Source organism: Teleopsis dalmanni, chromosome 2 (genome assembly GCF_002237135.1).
Source record: "Teleopsis dalmanni isolate 2A chromosome 2, ASM223713v2, whole genome shotgun sequence".
Lineage (NCBI taxonomy): Eukaryota > Metazoa > Arthropoda > Insecta > Diptera > Diopsidae > Teleopsis > Teleopsis dalmanni.
The window spans coordinates 140,047,272-140,071,243 of NC_051847.1; the positions used below are offsets into that span (position 1 = coordinate 140,047,272).

The 23,972-nt window shown below is 25.5% G+C and overlaps 1 protein-coding gene across 2 annotated transcripts in view; it reads left to right on the top strand.

Annotated features, from left to right (window-relative positions):
• The window catches only part of LOC119681651 (RNA-binding protein Musashi homolog Rbp6), a 313,072-nt gene that overhangs the window by 137,455 nt on the left and 151,645 nt on the right, over nt 1-23,972 (top strand). The gene's annotated exons all lie outside the window — the stretch shown is intronic.

Genomic DNA, 23,972 nt, shown 5'->3' on the forward strand with positions numbered 1-23,972 from the left:
AAATTTAGTTCAAGTCAAATATGATGAACAAACTATTTTAAATAGAAAAGCGGTAAATAGTACGGATTCACGACCAAAACTATTTTTCTTAATTAAAAAAATGTTTTCTGACCTTATAGTGGTATGGGGTATTGTCGAATATGCAACAATGATTGCAATTTGAATTAATTTTTAGGTTTAAACATAGTTAAAAAAAAAATAAAATTCTAATTAGCATTAATATCATTTTTATTTGCTTACAATATTAATTTAATGTAACAAATATGACATAATAAAAGAAATATAATTAAACTGAATTTATTTAATGAAAATATATTATCAAAGAAAAGTATATTGTAAAATAAATATTCAGTGTTGTATATGTATGTATATACGTATAGTGTATACATAATTATGATTTATTTATTCTTCTAACAACATTATCTAACATTACATTTTGATGTATTTTTATTTGTATTCATAGAAATAAATAATTTTTTTTTTTTTTGCAATTTTAATTCATTTGTATAAAGTATCTGCAGCTTTTCGTTCGCGCAACAAATGCGGATGCTAATGAGATACACAACTGCACGTCAGGTTACGGTGAGGTCTGCGTATTACATGTGTTGCTGAATGCATACCACATGCAATTCTGCTCCATATCTTTTTGTGTTATAAAAGAAATTACCGTAAAAAAAACTTAATTGTGCAGCTTTCACTTTCTATGTTTATGTGTATTTTCTTATATATGTTCGCATATTCGGATTTTTCATATTCATCCGAAAAGGAAATGACTTAGTTTTTGTGGTTTTAAAGTGTATAAGAAGTCAGAGGTTAAGACTGAAGATATGTGGAGTTAGTTTTTGTGTATTTAATGTGTAATAAAAAAAGATTCAAATACGGTAAAATTTAGATATTATATTTTTTTATATATATAAAGTAGTTATAAATAAAAATCCCTTAATTAGGTACTCACAAGAGGACTTAGTGACTTAGAAAATTATTTCGGGTGAAAGTCGTGTAACTTTAATTTACAATAAATGCAATGTAATTTTATGTTTATAATATCTGTTACAATAAATGAAATATTGTTTTTAACGACAGAAATGTGTGCAACTAAAACAATACTTTTTGTATCCTTTGAATTTTTAATATTTTTATAAAAATTTTTCGCAATATATCTTTGTTACTTGATTTTTCATTGTTTACCACTAACTGTACTCATCGAATCTTACATCTCAATTCATACTTGGTTATGAAGAGGACTGAATGATAGAGTGAAAATTATAGTCGTATAAAGATTATAAAGATTATAGTTTAGTAGTACAAAACCAGTATATAAAATAGTTATTAAATTCGTTAAATATTTAAATATTTATACATTTTGCTATATAATTAATAGATAAATTTAATTTTTATTATAATTTAAAATTAAAGTTTTTAAAAAGAAATGCTATTCGAACCACTTTTAAACTGCATAAGTTAAAAAAAATATTTCAAATATTTAGATATAGTAGGTTCTTCACAAAATTAATTAAATATTTGCTGTACATATTAATCTGGGGCTGTTAAAATTTCAAATCGGATGGTATCGAATGTTTTTTAACTGAATATTTTTCTACATATAAATGACCTATGTTAATGTCCCCGTTTGGCGAATGTGGGTTTATTTTCTATACGTTTTTTTATTTTTAATGTCAAGTAATCAATTTCAGCAACAAAAAATTAGTAATATATAGTTTTATACGTATATATAACGAAATTTAGAAGTGTACATCACATTTATCTTTGCTAAAATTATTTTATGATATAACTTAATTTATAGTTAAATGCAATTGTAAACTTACCATATAGCAGTTTCGGATGCTGGCAAATATCTGTTGTTAGTTATTCTTACTATAACTCACGCAAAAGTTCAAAAAATTTTTGGACCCTTTCTGCTTAACACATTCTAAAGCATTATATTTTCAAATAAACTTGTTTTATATAATATATTATTTGTTTCTTCTAGCAATATATATTATTATTATATTATATATATTATATTATTATATTATTTATATATATTAATCAAACCATAGAAAAAAAACATGTTAATTTAAAAATAAACCGACATATTTTTACGAATGTTTCTTTTTTGCTCTAGGCTTTTTGTTAAACATTTTTTCAAATAACATGATAACATAGAAATCTGGGAGTGCTTACATCGATATTTGTTGTCACCATCTCCTTACAAATCCAATTTCCAATTGTCTATCACATTGATCCTCTGTAGAGTATTCCCTACACGATATGAAATATCTATTTAAGATTTTTAGTTTCAGATATTCCCATACAATTATTACCGCATAATCCTAAACATAGAAACAATTATGATTTATATATTTCAGTGCCAATTATGACTTTATTAAAGACTCACACTAACTTTTCAATAACTGTTTAAGTGCTTACATACCTAACAAGTTTTATTCAGTACACTATGTTACTTTGCCGTTTGATTAATTCTTGTTAACTCTGCCATATTCTCAAAATAAACTTCTTCAAAGGCCATTGGTACAAATAAATGTACAATCAATTCTTCAATAATCTTTTCATGTCTGCTTTTACAGAAGTTTCTGGAGGTGGCACCTAATTAATCCGAGTGTATAATTCTATTAAAAATAATCTATAATGACGGACGTATGCAAATTTACATTTCTTTTTGTCATACATAGGAGAGGGCTTGAATTTTTGGACATAGTTACGATCAGAGTTGCATTAGAGGGTGATCGGTTTGTTTTTTCTGCATGTCATGCCTTGTTGCTTTGATTTTATTTTATCTACTAAAATGTTTAAGAGAGACTATGAGGATTCACATTTTATATTTTCGTTTTATACAAAATTTAGCTTCTATAGTCATGTATCGTGTCCTTTATGACATTGAATTATATTACTAATTTCTGTTGTACTGTACAGTATATATATTCTTTTTTCTTAATTTATTTTATATATTAATAATATTTACATTATTTAAATAACGTGAAATGGTGTGAAAATAAACAAAAATTTTTTCATTTAACATATTGTCTCACCATCATTTATCATTTTTTTTTAAAAAATGAAATAAATAAATAAAAATTATTTAAATCAAATGTTGTTTAAGCTTCACTAATGCTTTTGTTAAGCAAATTAAATGTGGATTTTTAATTTTTTTCAAATTCATAGATTTTGTGTTTTAAAAAATTGTGTTAATTTAAAACTTCGCAGCTACTTTATTTTACCATACTTAAGACAAATGAAAATAATCAAACCAAAATAGATAAAACAAAGAAGCTGCCTCAACCACAACTGAAATATATAGCAAAATTAAAATTTTGTGACAACAAAAATAAATTTTTTTAAAATTATGCAAATTTTTTTTTCAAATTAAAATATAAAAATCTTAATGAAAAAATTCGAAAAAAAGGTTATGTGTATTTTGAGACAGAATCGAGGAGAGAAGCAAAAAATGCGTTAAAATAAAAACGATTTTTTCTAAGTTTGGTCAAATGTCAAAACTAAATTATTTTAATCAATCGAGCATTTAAATTAGGCCTAAAGTCAATTTAGGCGCGGTTGTTGTTTTGTTTTTATCTTTGTTAAAATTTTTGGTATTGTTTTTGGTGATACCATTAACCCAGTTCATAGAAGATATAACAGCCAAGATGACAGATATGGCTAAGATGGTTTTGAGTGCGTTTGTTGGTTCAAAAGATTTAGCATAAATTAACCATAAATTATGAATTTTTTTGTTTATTTTTTTTTACTTCAGTTCTATGAATTCTTAATTTAAATTTGGTTGTGCTTTTATTTATTTAAGCTTAAAATGGGCAAAAGACAAGTAGCGGAAAACAAAGTTCTGAATGATACTTCGAAGTCACGAAAAAATCGAAAGTGAATGTTACTAATTAATTTATGTCTTTCGAGACAAATAATTCTCCCATAAGCTATAATTTAGTAACGCAAATAAAATCGAAATTTATAATATAAGAGGAGTGAAGAAACCATAAACAAACAAAGAAGTCAGCAGAAAGATTATTCTTTGAATAATATAATATATATGTGAATACATATACATTAGAAATAGATATTAAACGTACTTACATATTATGTATATAAACATGTATTCCGTACGTACATTTCTTTACATATCTATTTTTACCCTTTATATACGAATTTCGAATTTTTTAACTATGGACATAATATATATGACTGTAATCAGAATTCATTTTAAATTTGAAAAAAATACAAAATTTTGATTATTTTCTTTACATATAACTTTTATCCTTATAACTCCTTATAAGATCCTTATAATCTATATCCTTAGGGATATATATTATAAACTTAATATGAAGTTATATTACAAACTTAATATAAGTTATCGTATATATGAGTTTTGAGTTTTCGAGAAGTTAATCGTGAGAGACTTAGAACAATGTAAAATAGAACAATTAGCAGAGAAGGTGGAAAATTGTTAAGTGAATAAAGACAACAGTACGTTATAGAAATAATTAGAGACATTTTAGGACTTAATACTTAATAAAAAATAACAAAAATAATCTGATTTAAACAAAGTTTTGTACCTACAAATATTTAAATTAAAATAACATAAAAACTGGTGAGTATAGATCGAAGATAAAATTGCTGGAGCAATTAAAGCAATAGATGTTATACGAGTGTCTTTTGTCAAATAACTTGTATTGTAGCTATACAAGCTATACGTAATAGAAAAAAAGTACATATCTTTTATTTATTTTGCCATAGTTTAATACCTTGCTAGTAAATATACTAAGAAGTATGCTCTTCCTCTGAACTCTATAGTACATATTTAAGAGTAAGCCTTGTTTACTTACTCTTATCATAGATTCCTCTTGTCAAGAAGCATATCGTTGGGGCGGATTGGAAATTGAGAAAGGTATTCTTCATGTAAAAAGATCTAGATTTTTTTACTTTTGATTTCCATGTTTCAGTTTGAAGATTATTTAATTAGAGTTATAATGGTGAAAAGTACTCTTACACGAGTAGAACGGAACGAGTAGTTTCAGTTATCATTCTACAACTGCTATTTAATTGACTTTTCATTTATTTAATACTGCTGGATTAAATTAAATTGCATAGAACACCGAGTTCTAAAAAATACCAGTTTGATATACCAGTTTAGAGAAAAAATAAGCGAAAATAACCAGACATTAATTTCGATAAGAAGTTGGTGAAGATATTGACTTTATTATTATTGATACAAGTGAAAAAGTTGGGATAGTCGTGAGAGATTTAGAATAATGTAAAATAGAACAAATGGCTCGCATTTTTGAATCCAAATCGTTACTGAGCTTTTTGGGACTATAACATACAGGTACTTCTTTTGAAAGCGGTGAGTACTTTGAATTAATATCATACGGATCCATTAAAATAATGCTGAATATAAAAAAAATATATATCATACATTTAGAGTATTTCTTCAAGTCCCATTTCTTCGATTAACTATATGTAACATGTAACTTCAACACATGTTATAAAGTTTTATGTTGCCTACAAAACAAATAAGTTCATTAAAGTAAGTACCTAGTTTTGTAAGACTATAATTGTTAATTATATGTTTTCGTATTACTTGTAATACTCAAGTAAAATAAATCCCATTTGTCCGTAACAAATTTTTAAATTATGAGTATTTAATGTACACCCTAAACTCGATATAGATTCTGGTTAGTATTAAAATATGTTCAAAATTATTTAATATATTTGTATTAAGTATTTAATGAAGTTAATAATGTGAAAGTTCCGCTTTATGATTGTTCGAAAAGTAATTGATTTGATACGCAATCACAAACTGATAAGGATATCAACAACTGCATTGAATTAAATTTATCCACTACAGACTTCTTTTTAATTTGTGTATTGAAGTAGAAAATAAATTTATTGCAATCTGAATAAAAAAATTAAATTATGAAAAAGAAAAAATTGCAACTTCTTTTAATGCAAGAACACATTTTATAGAAATGCAAACATGCATAAAATATTTTTCATAAATTTTTCCATGCAAAAAATGTAATCATGTAGAGCATCTGAGAGTAAGTATGTGAGTATGCATGTTACTTTTTAATATAAAATTTTTTGCATCGCAAATCTAAATAATTTAAAATTTTTTTTATTTCAAGCATCATCTTTCCCAACTTTGTGTCATAATGACATCTCTTTTTATTTGCAAATGCAACTGTAACTTACGTTGCTTCTGTAGTATCTGCATCAGATACCAGATACAGATATAGTGAAAAGTACGAATACGTCGTCTGTGAGTCTTATGAAATCACATTTTTGCTTTTCATTTTACTTTAATGCATACCTCAGTAAAAGTAAGCCAAAAGTCGAAAAATTGTTATAAAATAACAAAAAAAAAAAAAACTGGAAAAAAAACATTCACTTCACTTCACTTTCGGAACAAATGCAGCTAAAATGGGAGCAGTCGTTTATGAAGTATATCCGTAATAATGCGATTGATGCTGCCACTGTCAATTCAGTTGCATGAAGTTCAATTCAAAGAAATTTCTTCTACAGCAGGAAAAATTTGCTGTATGTGTACTTCATAATATTTAGAAGTAAAGAAAATAATTTTAATACTTTATTATGGAGAATATTTTACGAACTCGAGCAAATTATATGGGTAAAATTTAAAGTTTCACTTACGATATATTTTCTATATAATGTCAAATAATTTTAATGTCATTGGCTTTGATTTCGTATTAATATAGTGATTAGAAGGGTTAAGTTTTATTTATTCACTACTTTTTGTGATTATTTTCACTAACAGTATATTTTATTACATATTATTTATTATTGATTGTAATATGTTTAGGACTTGTAGGTTTTTAATTAACTGAAGTCTTTGATCTTAGAAAACTTTCTTTTCATTAAAAGTGCAATCTGATTTAAAGCTCTTTAATTTTAATATATGAATATAATGGATCAACTCATACCAACCTAATCAGCTGCAATTTCCTTTATTAAATAGTTTATTAGAGCATACTAAAAGTTAAATCTGTTCTTTAATTTTAATACGCCAATACAATGGGTCAACCAGAAGTGCAATTCCATCCATTCTCTTAAATATCTTGTTCGACTATATTAAAAGTTCAATCTGATTTTAAGCCCTCTGCTTTTAACATGTCAACATAATAGGCCAACAGTCCTAAGTGGATCCGACTCACAGTAATAACTTCACCTTATTGGACTTATTTTTAAATTTTTGAAATAATAATGAGGTACAAATTGTTTGGTAAAGTTTTTTACTTCATATATTTTTGGCAAAATCATAAAATTTATTATTCTTGACTACATAATAATTTAAATAATTGTACTTTATTTTAATACTGGATTTACACGAAAATTTGCTTTGTAATTTTAGTTGTCAATTGTTGTTGCTTTCAATGCAAAATAAAAATTTTGACAGCTAAAATTACTAACAAATGTCTCGTGTGAATCCAGTATAAGGTTATAGTATATAGCTCAAAAAATTTTATCTTATTTTAAATCTTTTATAAAAGGAATCAATTCCATGAAACTAACATCTCTTTGCTTTGAGCGTATAGGAAATAAACTACTTCATTTCAGAGCGTATCACAAGAAAGGTTGAGTTGAGAAATATTGGTTATAAATATCTGATTTAATACCACATCGCTTATGATATTTATATTCATTGTAAGGCTTTTCTTTTTGTAATTAGATTTACCATTAGAGTTCATATATTAAAATATAATAATCTTATATAGATATAATATTATATATAATATATAAAATATAATAAAGTTAAAATATTCAAACTTTATTTATAGTTTGTATTTAGTAAATTTCTCATTGTGATTTAATACTTGCATTATAATTAGTGACAAAGAGATCGACTCATAAATGTTGTTACTATATTATTTATAAGAGTTAATATATATAATATGTACTTGATTTTTATAAATGGATTAAATGTATTTGGAATGTTTAGGCATTTTTCTTATAGGCTATCTTATTTTTGTTGTTTCTAGTCTTACATTATTTACTACTGGGTGTTCTTTATGTACTATATAATAAATATGTGTATATATATTTAAGAGCCTTTGTAAAACTAATAAAAGCCAAACAAAATAACAATTTGTTTATAAAATATTTGCCTGTAATTTTCCACTTTCTGCACACAACAAAAAATTACATGCTAAGCATAAAAAATGCATTTACGAAGGAAGTGTGCTGCATTGTTTCCACTTGCAGTAGTTGAACGCCGAAATGTATGCTAAAGGAAGTAGGCTTGCCTTGCTTTCAAATCAAAAAACGATTTAAAAGGAAAAATGCTATTAGAAGTTTGGTAGTTTTTTAATGGCTACTCTAGAACAAATACAAGTAAAACAAGGCCATTATAAAAAACTTTTTAGATAACTAAAATTATAGTGTTTAAATAAAATGTAAAGGAGTATAAAGTAGTAAAACAAAGCAGAAAAATAAATAGAAACTAAAATATAAAAGCTTTTTCTTGTTGTTTCTTTGAAAATGGGAAAAATCGTTTATTGTAGATCCTTTTTGCATGACAGAAAGTATTTATTTTTTTTTTAATTTTCCTTTTTGTCTATAACATAACTATATATAATGCACTTTAATTGCTATAATTATTTTATTCCAGTATACTAATGGTAATTAGTTAAAAACTTTTTTAATGGTTTTAGCATTACTTTTACCAAGATGGAAAGAATTTGTTTTTACAAAAAACAGAATACATTATTAAATACTACTAAATACCTTGCAGTACATTAGTATATCATAGAAAATAACAAAAACACGCAGTTCTTTTGTAATAATTTTTGCTGTAGGCTTTGTCATCTTTCATCAGAAATTAGTTCTGTGCAATATTTATAGATGAATTGTAATATTTCCTAGTATAATAATTATGATATTAATCTTTTTATGTAAGTATATGTGGATATACAAACTACATATACATATACTAAACTACTGAAGTATGTTTTATTTTAAAAATATAATAAATATGTACCATCCCCATTTTAAGATTCAATCTGGCGTGCTTAACTATTTTCATTTCTATTTTAGCTAAGCTCTCTTAACTTACTACAATAGTTTGGAACACTGTATTTGCTCATTTACGTAGTAAAAGGATTCTACTCGAAGTAATTACGCTTGTCATTTATTAGAAATATTTTAATATTTTAGCCAGTAACTTTTAATTTTTTTTTAACGTTGACGTTTGTTTAATTTCAAAAGATTTTTGCTCCTTTAATTTTTACAACGCTGTTGCCTGCTATTTCTCTGCCAAAAAAGAAAACTAATACTCGCATTTATTCAGTTTCATTACTGCAGTAATTTTGTGGCATATTTAGAAAAGTATCAATTTGTTTAATGGGTTTTTGCATATTAAAGCAATTTTGAAATTGTATCCGTACTGCAGTAGGTGGAGTTGGGTTCGGTACTTACTATAGGCCAAATGTGATAGAAATGTATATGTACTTTGCACGGAAATTGTTTAAAGTAGGTCATAAATAAAATTCTCGGCGTTAAGTTCTTGTTCTTGTGTTAGTAATTGTATTTATTGAATTTTTGCTGACACCAGAGTTGAAGTCTTTATGAGAAATTACTGTAAATAATTAATACAACAGCGAAATTTAATTACTTCAGTTATATTTCTAAAGCAAAATTTAGAAAACGTAATGTATTAGTGCTGTTCGCACATTTGTTATTTTTATCTGAAATTTAGTTTAATATTTTCTTTTTTTCAAATAGGTTTCAATTCCTATTTTTAAACAATTTCAATAATTGTTATTTGTGTTGGAAGACATTGAAACAGTAATCAGTTAAGCTTCTGGTTCAGTTGCTTTCTATACGTATGTCGTAGCTGGAACGCTCCCAAAGAATATTTATTAACTAAGCTTGGAAGTCTCTCACATTAGTGTCTGATTTTGAAGTCCAGAAAATGGTTCCAGTTTTTACGTCACTTTTTTTTTTTTGGCCCAGATATGACAGTTGATTATAACCCATATATGAGTGTATTTATTTTTTTGTTATAGTTCTTTAAAATGACAAGTTTTATACAGAAGTTTCGAACAGAAATCGTTTGTAAAATTATTTGTCGATTTTTTAGTGCTATTAGCAGGCACTTAATTATTTTATTTTATTTTTGATTTTTGTTTTTTTGCTCTGTTGACGTTATTCTATGTTTTCATTACGTGTATCTAGTGCAGTTAGTTGGTACATTTAGTTTTGTTTATTTATATATATATATATATATATATCAACTAAGAAATCAAGCACTGACTTCATGTGCTAGTGAGGTTTCATAACTGCTATGAATTCAGTTTAATGGGGCGATTTCTTTGCAGTGTTATATTTTAATATATTTCGTAAAAACTTAAATAAATCATTTGAAGAATTTTTGAAAAATAGACCATTTTTTAAACCCAATTTATTTGTTTTTTTACATTTGCAACACCATTTTTTACGAGAAAATAACTGTAGTCCAAATATCTAATCCCTTGCTTAATTGAAATGGTCCTATACTAACTATTTAGAGTTTGTTAAAAAGAAGAACAAGTTTTGGTGAACAAAACTTAAAGATAAAATTACTCAAAATCTGGGGATATGCCACTTCAGGCTTTAATTCCTATTTCCAATACGTAACAGATGCAAGGGGCGTTTGGAAAAATTATTAGAGAGTAAAAAATTAGTAGAGAGTATACCTTTTCTAATGGTAATCATTTTCTAAAAGTATTTTTTTACTTGTTGCACAATTTTCTTTTTTTTTGGAAAAACACTTACAAAAGGAGAGTTCTGCAAGAATTTCGTAAGTGTCTAGTCCATCTCTCCCACAAATTATCTCTTTAAATTTTTTTCTTTCCTTAAGATTTGCTGGTTGCGTTTGTTCCAAAGCTAACAATATCAGTTTACGTTTGAGAGTTGGCCAAAAATATACTTATAACTATTTTAGTACATCTGTATTTGTGTACTATGAAAATACACAGCAACAAATAAATTAACATTTAATAACTGACATAATTTTAACGTCATAGTTATATAAAATAACTATACGGTAACAATCTTTCTTAACATTTTTTTTTGTAGAGTTATTACACTAATTCAATGTAAGTCGTAAAAATATGTTAAAGATCATAAATATATCAGTTATCTATTAATTCTTTTCGTTTAAATTTCCTAAACAGTATATAGTGTTAATATATGAAGAGTTTTATGTTTTAAGAATTTTTAGTTTTTTTTTATGTCAGAGTTTTATGTCAGAAATTCTCTAATATGAGAACTGAAGGATAGAAATCGCGATCGCAAATTTTTTTCTTTACAATCATTATGGGATGTACACTACTCTTCGTAGTAAAATTAAAATATATTTGATGAGATATCTGAAATAAAATTTTTCCGCTCTATAGTAAATTTATGTGGTCCAATGAGTTCTTATGAATTTATTTATTTAAAAAGATATACATTTTTTTTATCTTTGTACAAAATAAAATTATATATTTAAATAATTTTTATAGTTCCCTTTACAAAATAAATAAGTTATCATTAATTTTCTTATTCACAGAAACTAAACATAAATTTATTAAATTTTTTCATATTAAAATTAAAATCTTTTCCAGTAAATTTTCTTTTGTGATGAGTTAAAGTTCATAGGATTTAAAATTTTTACAAAATTTAACCTTCCTTCCTTTTATAAATCACAAAATAAAACTTTTAGTTTTATTGAAAATGTAAAAGTTGCATTAAAATTATTTTATTAAAGTTACTACAAAAACAAAATAAAATTATTATTGCAACAATCTTAACTGAGAAGTGTTTACAGTTTATTAACCCACTTAGCAAGAACGAATGAACATGGCCTAAAGGAACTTGAATTGTTGCAAAAATTTAACAAAAATAAAAAATTAAAAAAAAAAAAAATTAAATAAATGGAAATGAAGTTACTCAAGCAATAAAAATTTTATAAAATTTTGAACAATGAATCAATTTTATTATTTATTTAAGGCGGCCTGCCAAGGTTACCTAAATTTTGTGCATAAGCCAGCCGTAAACAATAAACAAAAAATAAATTAAAAATAAAAATTAAAATATAAAAACAAAAACAAAACAATTTATGCAAACAAAAGTAAAAGCGTTTAGTTTAATAAATTAAATTGCATTAAAATTTTTATTAGTCAGCAAAACACATATTAAAAATTATAATACAGTAACGTACTGTGGTTTACTATGTGTATGTATATATGTATGCATAGTATGTATGTACAGAAATCAGTTTATATTGAAGGTAGGTTGTAGAATGCATTGTAGATATTATATTAATATTTTTGTATTATATTGTGTTATATATAATATAATAAATATTAACTGAAATTTACATATCAAAGTGAACGTATTACTATGTATTATATTTTAAAAACACTTCACTACGATATTAGTTTATATATATTTAAATAATATAATAAAATATAATATATTGTGTTTAATATTTTATATAATAAATATGTTATATATGTATGTATATATCATATGATATAATTTGCAACTTCATAAATAATATTTTATCTCTGTTGAGGTTGGTGTGTTGTGAGTATAATTTGAAATCAATGACTTTTCAAAAATTCTGAAATTATAATGTATACATTTAAATTATCTAATTATTTAATATTTTATTCGAGCACAAATGCACAAAATATCTCATATTTCGTTTGCGGTCAAAATTCCGGTTAGGATAACAAACTTCTACGTACTTAATATTAAATCAAATTTGTGTGAAAAATTCTCTAAGCTTTTGTAGTTTAATCATTGTCACGATTTCTTTTTTTTTTTTTCATCGAAGCATTTCATATATAATATATGGCTTACAAAACACTGAATATTAATTATATTTTTTATTTTTATTATGTGGGAATTTTTCGTTTGTTAAACTTTGAAAGCTGCATGCAATTTTGAATGCTGCGGGTTATTGTTCGAAGTTATTGACATTTTCTAAAATCAAAAAAATAAAATAAAATAAAATAAAAAATAAATAATAAATAAAGCTTATATTTTGAGAATATTAATATAATATCATTGAACATAAATTGTAGAAATACAATATCAAAAAAAAAAATATTTAAATTTTTATTTACATGATTAATGTGTAATTACAAAGTTCTAAAATTTTTTAATTAAATTAAAAAGAATGCATGACTGATTAATGTTTTTCATTCTGTCATTAATTTTTGATTTCTATTTAATTTTACTATTTTTCTATTTTTAAGAACGAGGAGTTTACTACATATAAACTAGACATCTAATAAAACAAATGACAAAACTCTGCCATTGCCTATTCTACATAACGTTTTATGCATTTGTTAGATATTATAGTAAATGATTACATAAATTTTGAAGGAAAGAAAACGAATGACGAAAAGAAATTATTTAAAAGTTAGAAGGGTTCGAATAGAAAAAAGACAACAACAAAAATTTAGTTAATTTATTGAAATTTGGCTGACCGTATAAGTTAAGTTTAAACAATTTCGTTTCGCTTGGAAAATGATTTCCAGAGGAGCAATATTTAGTCCTTTCATTTGTTTTTATTTAGGCCATGATTCATTTAAACAATGAGCTTCCTTTTGTGACCAGTGTTATGCATATGGCTTTATTGAAGTGATCTTTAATATTTTAATAATGTCGATCTCTTTGCACTTCGTCTTTATTTTAATCGATTCTTTTTTTAATCAATATCGATCAGAACAAGAAATATCTTTCATATGCAAATATTAAAAACAAAATGAACGAATCATTTTTTAGCAAGTAACTGTGATTCCGTAGTTTCAAACTCCTGTGCCACATTTTTCCCTTTATAGATGTAAAATTTTCACATATTTTCCTAAATTATACTTATCTTTGCTTTGCAATAATTTTAAATATGAACACCAAACATTGAACATTAGAACTAACTATTTTATTTTAACTTTATTTAACTTTAATGACTGGTACGATTCAATCGTTTTTTAGTTAATACAATGGACTTTAACTGGAGTTTCTATAATTAATTATATTTATTCCTTAAGCGTTAGCTAATATAAATATTACATATTATTTTCTTGCTTAACATTATCAAGTGAAGTTTCCACCTATTTATTACTTATACTACAGCTATGAAAAATGTTTTTGTGTATTGAATATTATAAAATAAGTTAATAAAATCTCATGAAACAGTTATTATACCAAATTAAGGGCAATTAAAAATGAATTTTTAAAATCAAACCAATTAAATTAATTTTCCGTACTTATCCAAATTTTTTACATCAACTTAAGTTAAGAGTAATCCATTAAACCCTTTTAAGAAAAACTTTTCCAAATATACTAAGCCAATAGGTTAAATACAATAACAACAGTGACCTTTTTGTAAACGCTACCAATTCATCATTATGTCACAGTTAAGAAATATATTCCCTAATAAAAAAATTCAAAATGAAAATAAAAATGAGTTTATAATAAAAATAAAGCAGAAATGAAAATATAAAAATAGCAAAAAATACGTTTGGAAAATATTTAAAATTTATTTCTATAAGGATCCGACCATAGAGCAAAATTTTAGTGAAAAATATATTCTGAGAAATGTTTGATTACTTTATTGATTGCAAAAGGGTTAAGAATTTATGTTAAAAAGTTGAAACAGTTTAAACAATAAAGTATAACATGGCTTTTCTGAAACAAATTTTTTATGTATCTATGGTAGATGGAAAGAACACCATCCTATGTAGTAATTCTATTTTCTTATAAAATTCATTAAAGAAGTTAACTCAAGTATGGTAGAAAATTTTTAAAGATTGATGAATATTGCACTGAATAAATATTTATATAAATATTACATATGTACATATTGATAAAAACATTACTTTTTCGTCAAATTGTTATGAATACATAAATACTGAATATTAAATAACTATTAAAGGGTTTATATTAAAAAAGTTTTATAGACCTCTCTTATAGGAATATTATATATATACATATATGTAAGTTGTTTCACAAAAAAATGTTTTTTTGTTACATTGTATCTATTCAGTATGATTTTATTATTTCATATCTATTATGTTTATATTTATTTTATTTATATATATATAATAATATATAAATATATTTTATATGTAATAATATCAGTACGATATTATATATATATTATATATAATAATTTGCTTTCATATATAAATCAATATATATATATAATAGTAGCATCGTAGTAGCCATAGTTTAAACCCAAAGTTTCCCAGGTAGATTGACTGTATTTATTACTTTAATTCGATGTGAAGCTGTATTTTACAATCAGATGCTCTGCCCCAACGAAAAACAGAGGTGTTAGATGGAGTACCCTTCCTTTCAAGAAAGAAACTAAATCGAAATATATAGCTTCAATTGGTACTGTAGGAATATTTGAAACTTCAATAGAAGCTAAATGGTGCATTTTACCGATATGTATGTTAATTGTAAGTAATCACGTTCAATAACTATGAACTCGGACCCATATATGATGCCAACTTATCCTAATGATGTATATCTGGCTGAACTTATGAATTTCTTTTCTTACAAAATCAATTTAATAGCTTCCGATAAGTGTTAACTTTTTTATATTACCTAACCCATATATGAAATTTTGTTTCGGAGTAACTTGAATTTAGTATAACTTATAACTGTAGCAATATGATATTAATCATATTTGAAAGTATTAATTAAAAAAAATAATTAAATTATTGATTTAATAAAATAGTATTTTTAGTTAATGAACTTTAAATGACTTTTAATTGAAATTGCATTACGACTACCAGCATTTTAACTGCTACATTATGTTTTAATTTTAAAGCAAATAATTGCAGTATGAAAAGTAAACGTACCACAAGATTATGTAGGTGAGCTTATCGAACACGTTTCACCACTTATAACAATGGGAAAATTTCTTGTTGTTTCTTGCAATACTTAATATGCGCTTAATTAAAGCAAAAGTGATTTTGTTGCTTTTTTAAGGTGTGTCAATAAAATCAAATAAAAAGTGACCTAAAATTACCGCGTGTTCAATACCAAAATAACCGCAATCAAGCACTACCAATATTGAAACAAACAAACCAACACCGCGCCACACCACACTACACCATACCACACTGCAATTTACCATCATACAATACGAAATACACCACATCTTAACTGTAACGTACCGAAACCAAATATTCAAAGCTGACGACGACGACGACATGTTTTATGATGTTAACGCCTCGACTTGCGACGAACTCATTACTTCGAAACCTGTTGACATTTAATTGAGAGATTTTGATATTTTATTATTTTTTTTTTTCTATGCATTTTTCTTTTTAACACTTCTGGCTTTAATGTACATATTTTCTTAATTAAGATTGCCATGGAAAATGTTTTATATGTGTAATGAAATCTAAAAATCGCGTGACAATTATACGAGTAGCGGCAAAAGAAATATTTAAACTTACTCAGTGGTCAATAAAAACAATAAAATGCTTGATATACATATTTGTGGGAAGTAAACGCCAAAATGTGGTGTGTATGTTGTGCTACATGTTAAAGTAGCAGTAAAGGAATATTTTGTGAAAATGAGTAATTAGCACTATTAAATTAAATATTAATTTTTATTATTAAAATATATTAAATTGTTTTTACTAGTCATTCTGTTAACTACACTTTTTGTAAAAATTTCTTTAAAATTTATTTCCTTTCCCTTTGAATTTTATTTATAACCATGGAATGTGGTGCAATACTAAACTTAAACACATTTCACATTTTGACATTAAAATGCAATAAAAATCACTTTCAATTTATTTTTAAAAGGCAAGTAAAGTATAATGACAACGCACTCTTATCGCTTTAATGAAGTTCATAAAGAAATTTAATAGCGATTTTTATTTCCCTTAATTGTGTACCCATAAACCCATAAACCTTCTACTCGTCGTACCAACTAACCGACCTAACCCTTTTCATGTCTTTGTCAATATTTAATGCGTGAACATTTACAACTGTGATTTTGGCGTCTTCGAATGATTCATACAGGAAAGGCTACTCTAACTTCGTATCTATATGTATATAAGTACAAAAACTTATTTATTCATATACTCGTATATGAATGTATAAATGTATTTTTTAAATTTACTTTAAATGGCAACAATCTGACAGATATTTTTTTTTGCTGTTTCGTTGTCAAATCATAATAATGTGTTTTAAATTGAAAACGTGATGTGCATTTTCTTTTCAGTTAAGACATTTTGATGCTCTTAAACAATTTTGCGTTTCTAGTCTTCAGAGTCTTCTGAGTCTTCATATCCAAATCTTTGGCAGTTTTTGTTGAGCACGTTTCAAATGTTGTTGACACTTTGGTAGCTTTTGGTAGTTGTGTACAATTATTTTTGCGGTATTATCAATTATATTTTTTTTACATTTTTTTGACATATTTTTTGTTTATTTATTTTTTTTACAAAGATTTTTTTAAATTGCTTATTTTTTGTTTATAATAAAAAAATCAAAATAAATAGCTTTGTAACATAATTGTACATATTTAAGGTTCTAACAATAATGCTGCTGAATGTAGATAATCTAAGATTTATTTTAGATTTTATTTTATTTAAAAAAAATTTGTTTTACGGTAATATTAAGTCTATTTTAACTTTTATGAGTATAAATAATTATCTTCCTGCCAGTCTTAAATAATAAAATAATTCAGACCCGTGCGTTTCTTTTGCGGAAATTAATAAAGAGGTTTTTTCGAACAGTAGTTAAACCACAACAACAAAAATTAATGTTTATATTATTTTAATGAATTGAATTTTTGGCTGTCCATACAGCTGTTTCGAGTTTTGTCAAATACCTATCATTAGTGATCTAGGAAATAATTCTTGTATTTAGTTATTTGTAAATAGTTTTTTGAGATTGTAAGTACCAGGAATCGAAATCGTATCCTGGCAAATTTGAAGCTCAGAGTCAGCGCTCCCTAACCAACTGACCCAAAGCAGTACTTGATTTTTATATTCGCACATTTTTCTGGAGTTTTGTTAATTTGGTGTGAAAATTTTTATTAACAAATTCACTTGCAGTATTTATATTAGAACGAAATCCTAAACCAGCTATAGAATAATTGAATTAATTAATCATATTTTTATTTTTTAATAAAAATATTAAATTAATAAATTAATTAATTTATTTAAATTTCAATTCTATTCTGTTTGTAGAGGCTTTATTTACGATTAATTATAAAATAATAATTTTATGAAAGAAATAATAACTTTATGATATTTATGATATAATTTATGATATCGCTTTTAGATTTAATATATAAATTGTTATATTTCTTGATTTTTATTATTAAAAACGCAGACGTAGTCTGAAAGTTAAATGAAAACTAAAAAAGCTTGATTAACATAATTAGTTTCACATACTGATAATACAACATATATAAAGATATTCCTAATATTATTAATACAAAACAAGAGAGGAGAGGGAAATATATAACATAAAAAATGTTAAATAATATTTACGTACATAAATAATAAACATTAAATTTAAATATTACATATACTGGTACTGTACTGTGACTTTTTCTAAAAGAAATGAGTTTTTTAAAATATTTTTTAGATTTTTTATACCCCAGAATAATATTTATTTCTTATAAATCTATCTAAGAATAATTTAACCTTTCATTGATTATGATTTCCTTCAAAAACTTTACATTATCTTCTTGGTATTCCAATATCCAGATTATGTAAGTCAACACCTTTTTTGATTCCTTTTATTAAATATTTTTGAAGATAAATCTGTTTACTACTTTCCGTCATAGAGACAGGATAGGATATAAAAACATTCAATATTCAATATTTGAACATTTAAGTGCCAGTATGCTTTTAATGTTAATTTATTATGAACTCAGTAGTTGAGAAAAAATTTTCCAAAACTGTGTAGCTATTAAAAATCATCAATATCATTTCCTGTATATTTTTGAAAATGATTAAGGTGTGACAACCGTCAATTCTATTGGTTACAGCTACATTCTTTCCAATTTGTTTCTTGGCGCTAATATTCTGGCGAAGATAAATCTATCACTTCGTTTTGGCTTTGTCATGTGAGAAATCCTTAAAACATGTCATTCCACATATTGCTTACGTGCAATGATCACCAATTTCATTTGATTTATCACAACTGAACTTTTTTTTCAATAAGAATTCGTATTTTTGTCGCAAATTCTCAAACTCTCAACGTTCTGATAATGAGCATCCGTCAAGTTAGGATGGAACATTGTCAGTTATGTGTGGACAAATCATCGAAAATTACTTCAAAAGGATCGAGTGCTGTAAGCTGGGCCGTGGAGATCATTTGAATGATGTTCCATTTACTGACAAAATTCAAACTTAATACTAAAATAAAACCTTGAAAAAAATTTTAAATTTTTAAAAGATCTTTATAAAAGATTTTCATAAAAAAATTTATTAAAATATATTGATCGATAGTTAATAATATGTAATAATAAAAGTGATATATATACTTACCACTTTTAAATGTGGTAGAGTGAATGTTAGAGAATTCAGTACGCTAAGTGCTTGTGATTTATACATTTTTGATCAGTTATGAAAATCACTATTGCAAATATTTTAGGATTTCAGAAACGGAAACAAATTCATTCATTTTAATTAAATAAAATTCTAGAAATGTTGCAAAAATAATTAAAATCAGTTTGAAAACAGATTGTGACTCCAATTTTACAGGCAGGTTGTGAAATCGAATTATCTGTACGAGTATAATAATTTCAGATATTCAGTAGACTATCTCATGATTCGTTACTGCCTAATATAATATTTTACTCTGCATATAACCTAAAAGATGGCTCTAAAAATTGAAGTTCATTCATTAAATTATATTTGCATAAGCACTGTACCATAAAGTTTTATTTATTTGCAGGAATTTGAAATTATAATTATTTATTACAGTAACAAATATAAACAAAAATGCAAAAATTCATACTTGTATCTGCGAAATAATGAACTTATTATAATTTCAGTGCAATTGCACTGCGTTTGGTTTCCAGGTATCATGAAATTTTACACTTCCTATCACATTCAATTATATATAAGTGTGTATAACTTTATATATGCAATAATATCATGTGTATTATGTGGTAATTAACCACAAATTGGTTGAGGTAAAGTTGGGACTGCAGTTTGCAAATAAAAAAAGTATTTTATTGTGCCAAAAGTTAAACATTCAATCGAAAAACGCAACTCATAAATGCAGTTTCGGATCGATAATTCAGAAAATAAGTGTGTTTAATCAGAATGCTTTGAATTGAATAAATTATAATATTTTCATGAAATATTACGTGAAAGTAAAAATAAGAAGACTGAGTGGTAATATGTAGAAAATCCTCCGTTTCCTGTTACCAGAAAATACAAAAATATTGTCAGAAATTTTTAAAAATATTTTATTTTTATTTAATGATGTTATAAAACTTTGCGTATATTACTTATGAATCAGTTTCATTGCCAGCTTCCGATGAAAAACATACATATTCAGTCTGTATAGCAGGCGATTATACCACTGTGTGTCTGCAAGACTCATTGAAGAGAAAACTGGTATACCAAAACGCTCACATTTCGTGCAGCGTATTTTAACGATCCACCTAAAATATTAGAGAGTTCTAATATTATTAAAAACTAAAGAATCGGTCAAGCAAATCAGAATGCGGCATAAAGCTGTCAAAAGATGCAAAATTGAAAAAATTAGTGTTTTAGAACAGCCAAATTTGAACAAATTCAATTCATCTTTTGATTCAATGATATTTATCTATAATGAATTCATCGTACAAGATCAGATGGTGAATGATTTGGATGCATTGGATAACATTGGAGTTTTACAAAGATTGAAAACCAGGCAGAATCATCAGGAAAAGGATAAAATGAGTTCAGGTAAGAATTGATAAAATTGATTGATTAAAGTATGACTCGCCTATAAAAAATTACACTAGAAACTAAGACATTTCTATTTATTTATGCATCAAAATATATTGTTACGTATTATTTTTGGATTGTGCGTCAAAACATCATTAAATAAATGCACGTCAATAATTTGCCAACATAAAAATTTTATGTAACTTCTCTAATCTAGGTTCAAGTTACTTTCGGTTTTAAAACCGAATATACATAGATCACCCATATGTCCGTTTCGTTACTCTATGACTTGTATTTTAAGATATCCACCTTCCTAATAATTGTGTCTTTTTAGGGAATTATTTAGAATGATTTGGACGGTAAAGGTAATAACCTTTAAATGATTTTTAAAATATCATACGCCAATATCAGTCCTCGAGCCTAATGCCTTCAATGATAGGTCGACATATTACGATCCATTAGGACGAGGTGTTTTAAATCAATAAGTTGCTGACCCATCTAACATTAAATTCATGCTGTGACGATCCGTTAAGATGAGGTGCTTCGAGTCAGTAGATTGTTAACCACCTAACATTGAGTGTGTCTTGTAGTCTTCAGCTTCAAGTAATATTTTTTTGGTTGATCTGTATTTTTAACTTAGCGGATCGTTCCTCGATTTGGTTTTACGTCTGCATACGCGTTCAATGAGTACAGGTAATTCCATAATGTTAAATTGTTAATGCAGCATATACAACATAAGTATATATTAAATAGACTCAGCCTTATGCCACATTTCTATTACAGCTACAATGAAGTCACGATTTTACTTCAAAAATAATTTTTAAGTATTGATTATCGATAAATCTGTTTTAAATTTTTTTTTCGAATGTTATTAAAACCTGTTAAAAGATTGTTCTTGTTTTATGAAATGATTTTTTGCAGCGAATTAATATCGCTTTGTAACATCTTAATATAAACTTTTCCAATAAATGAATTGGATTAACTTTGCTTTCAAAGTTAATGAATCTGCAAATAGTTCCCTAACGTGTAGCCCTTTTTTGAGCTTTTCTACATTAAGAGCGTTACTGGAAAGAAATATTTTTTTAAAATATTATATGCTACTAAGACTAACTATATAATTGAAAAGATATTGCACAGAATGTCATTTCCTATGCAATACATAAATGATTAAACTTGTTGGCGAACAATTTGTAAGGATTGTATTTATTTTTTGTAAGAGATTTGTACTAAAATTTACCACAAAGTGCAAGTAAAAATCTAGACAACATGTGTTTCTAAAAATAAAGCTAAACAAGAACCAAACCAAACCAAACCATTACATAAAGGCAAAAACAATGTTAAGAGTAAAATTTAAACAACCTTAAAAACCTGTTAAAGTAAACATGTACGCACCACAGCATATCTACCCGAAAGGAAGAATATAAAAGAAATAACACAAAAAAGCACAATATGATATGAAAGACACAGTAAACCAAGTCAAGCCAAGACAAGCCTTGCACTGCTGCAGCACAACACAGCAGAGCAGAGCAGAACAGAGCAAAGCACAGCAAAAGCAGGCAGTGCCCCAAAGGCTGCTCCAACACAGGCACTCACAGATGTAAGTAAGTTCATTTTTGAGTTCAAGGTGAACGTGTGTCTGTCTTTTTGTACGTTCGTCTATCCATTTGTCTGTATTGCTTCCTTTTTTTGTTCCTTCATGTATATATGTATCTATATATTTTATATATGTATTTTTTATAAAATCATATACTAGGGATATGTTGTATATACTTTTACTGTATCTTCGGTTTTTGGTGTTTTTTGTGTACTTTAAATTTTTACTCGTTGTTTTGTGTACTTTTTGTGTGTTTTATTGGCAAAAGAGCAGCTGCTGTTGGCTGATTATTGCACATTTTACTTGGACGACTCCTCTTGGTTGGTGAAATATTTTTGATTTATTATTTTCACGTCAGTTTATTTTGCAGAATTTCCTATAATACGTATGCAGTATAAAAATAAATTATTATTTTCATAAATATATATTGTTTTTTTTGTTTTTTGAATATTTCTAATATCTAATTTGTTCACTTCCTTCTATATAAAAAAAATCAGCTTAGTTTTTTGATCGTGATTTCCTTGTAAATTAATGTGGCATTTTGAGAAAATATGAAATTCAAGTGCAACGACTTTTTTTAAGTCTTTATTTTGTTAATTTAAATTTAAATTACATTTTTTATATAATAAAATAATTTTATACAAATAAAATTTTTTAATTTATTTAATTTAATTTAATTTGTATTCAAATCAAGCAATTTTAAGCCGGCTTATGACAATATTAAATTGTTTAAAATTTAATTTGTCATGTTGTTTTAAAATTTTTTATTGCTGAAATTTTCAGAACTTACTCAGATAAATTTTAAAACTGGGATTCTTAATAAATCAAGATAAAATAATTTTAAATTGTTGTATTAAAATCTGACTGCAAGTAAGCACATTTAATGGTACAAATGTTATAGATTAGAATGAGACTAATAATTAAAATACTTAAAACTTAATGTGAAATTTGGAATTTGTAAGAAAAATAATTAAATTTATTTATTTGCATATAAACAATTTATTCTTATTTTGTAAGTTATTATATTATATAATATAAACAATATTTTTCATTGTATTTTAAACTTTATCTTTTAATCAAGCCTTTATTTTCGTAATTCTTGAATAAATTCATTCTTTAAATTTAAGCAATTTTACGCTCTGTAAAGTCATAATTCTGAGATTTTTGGTTTTAATATTAAACTCATTGTTTATGTACAATTTAATTGCCTTAATATGCCACTTGAGTTCTGTCATGGATGATGCGTAATTTATATATACAATACATCAACAAAGTTACAGTCATACATATAAATTTATTTCCTTTATATATTTTTGCCTTCAATAAATTTTTATGTTGCTATGTCATTCAATTTAATGTTGAGCTCAAGATTAAAACTGTACAGAAAAGTTACAAATTAAATTCCTTGCTTATTGTTAATGTGCTACAATAAGATA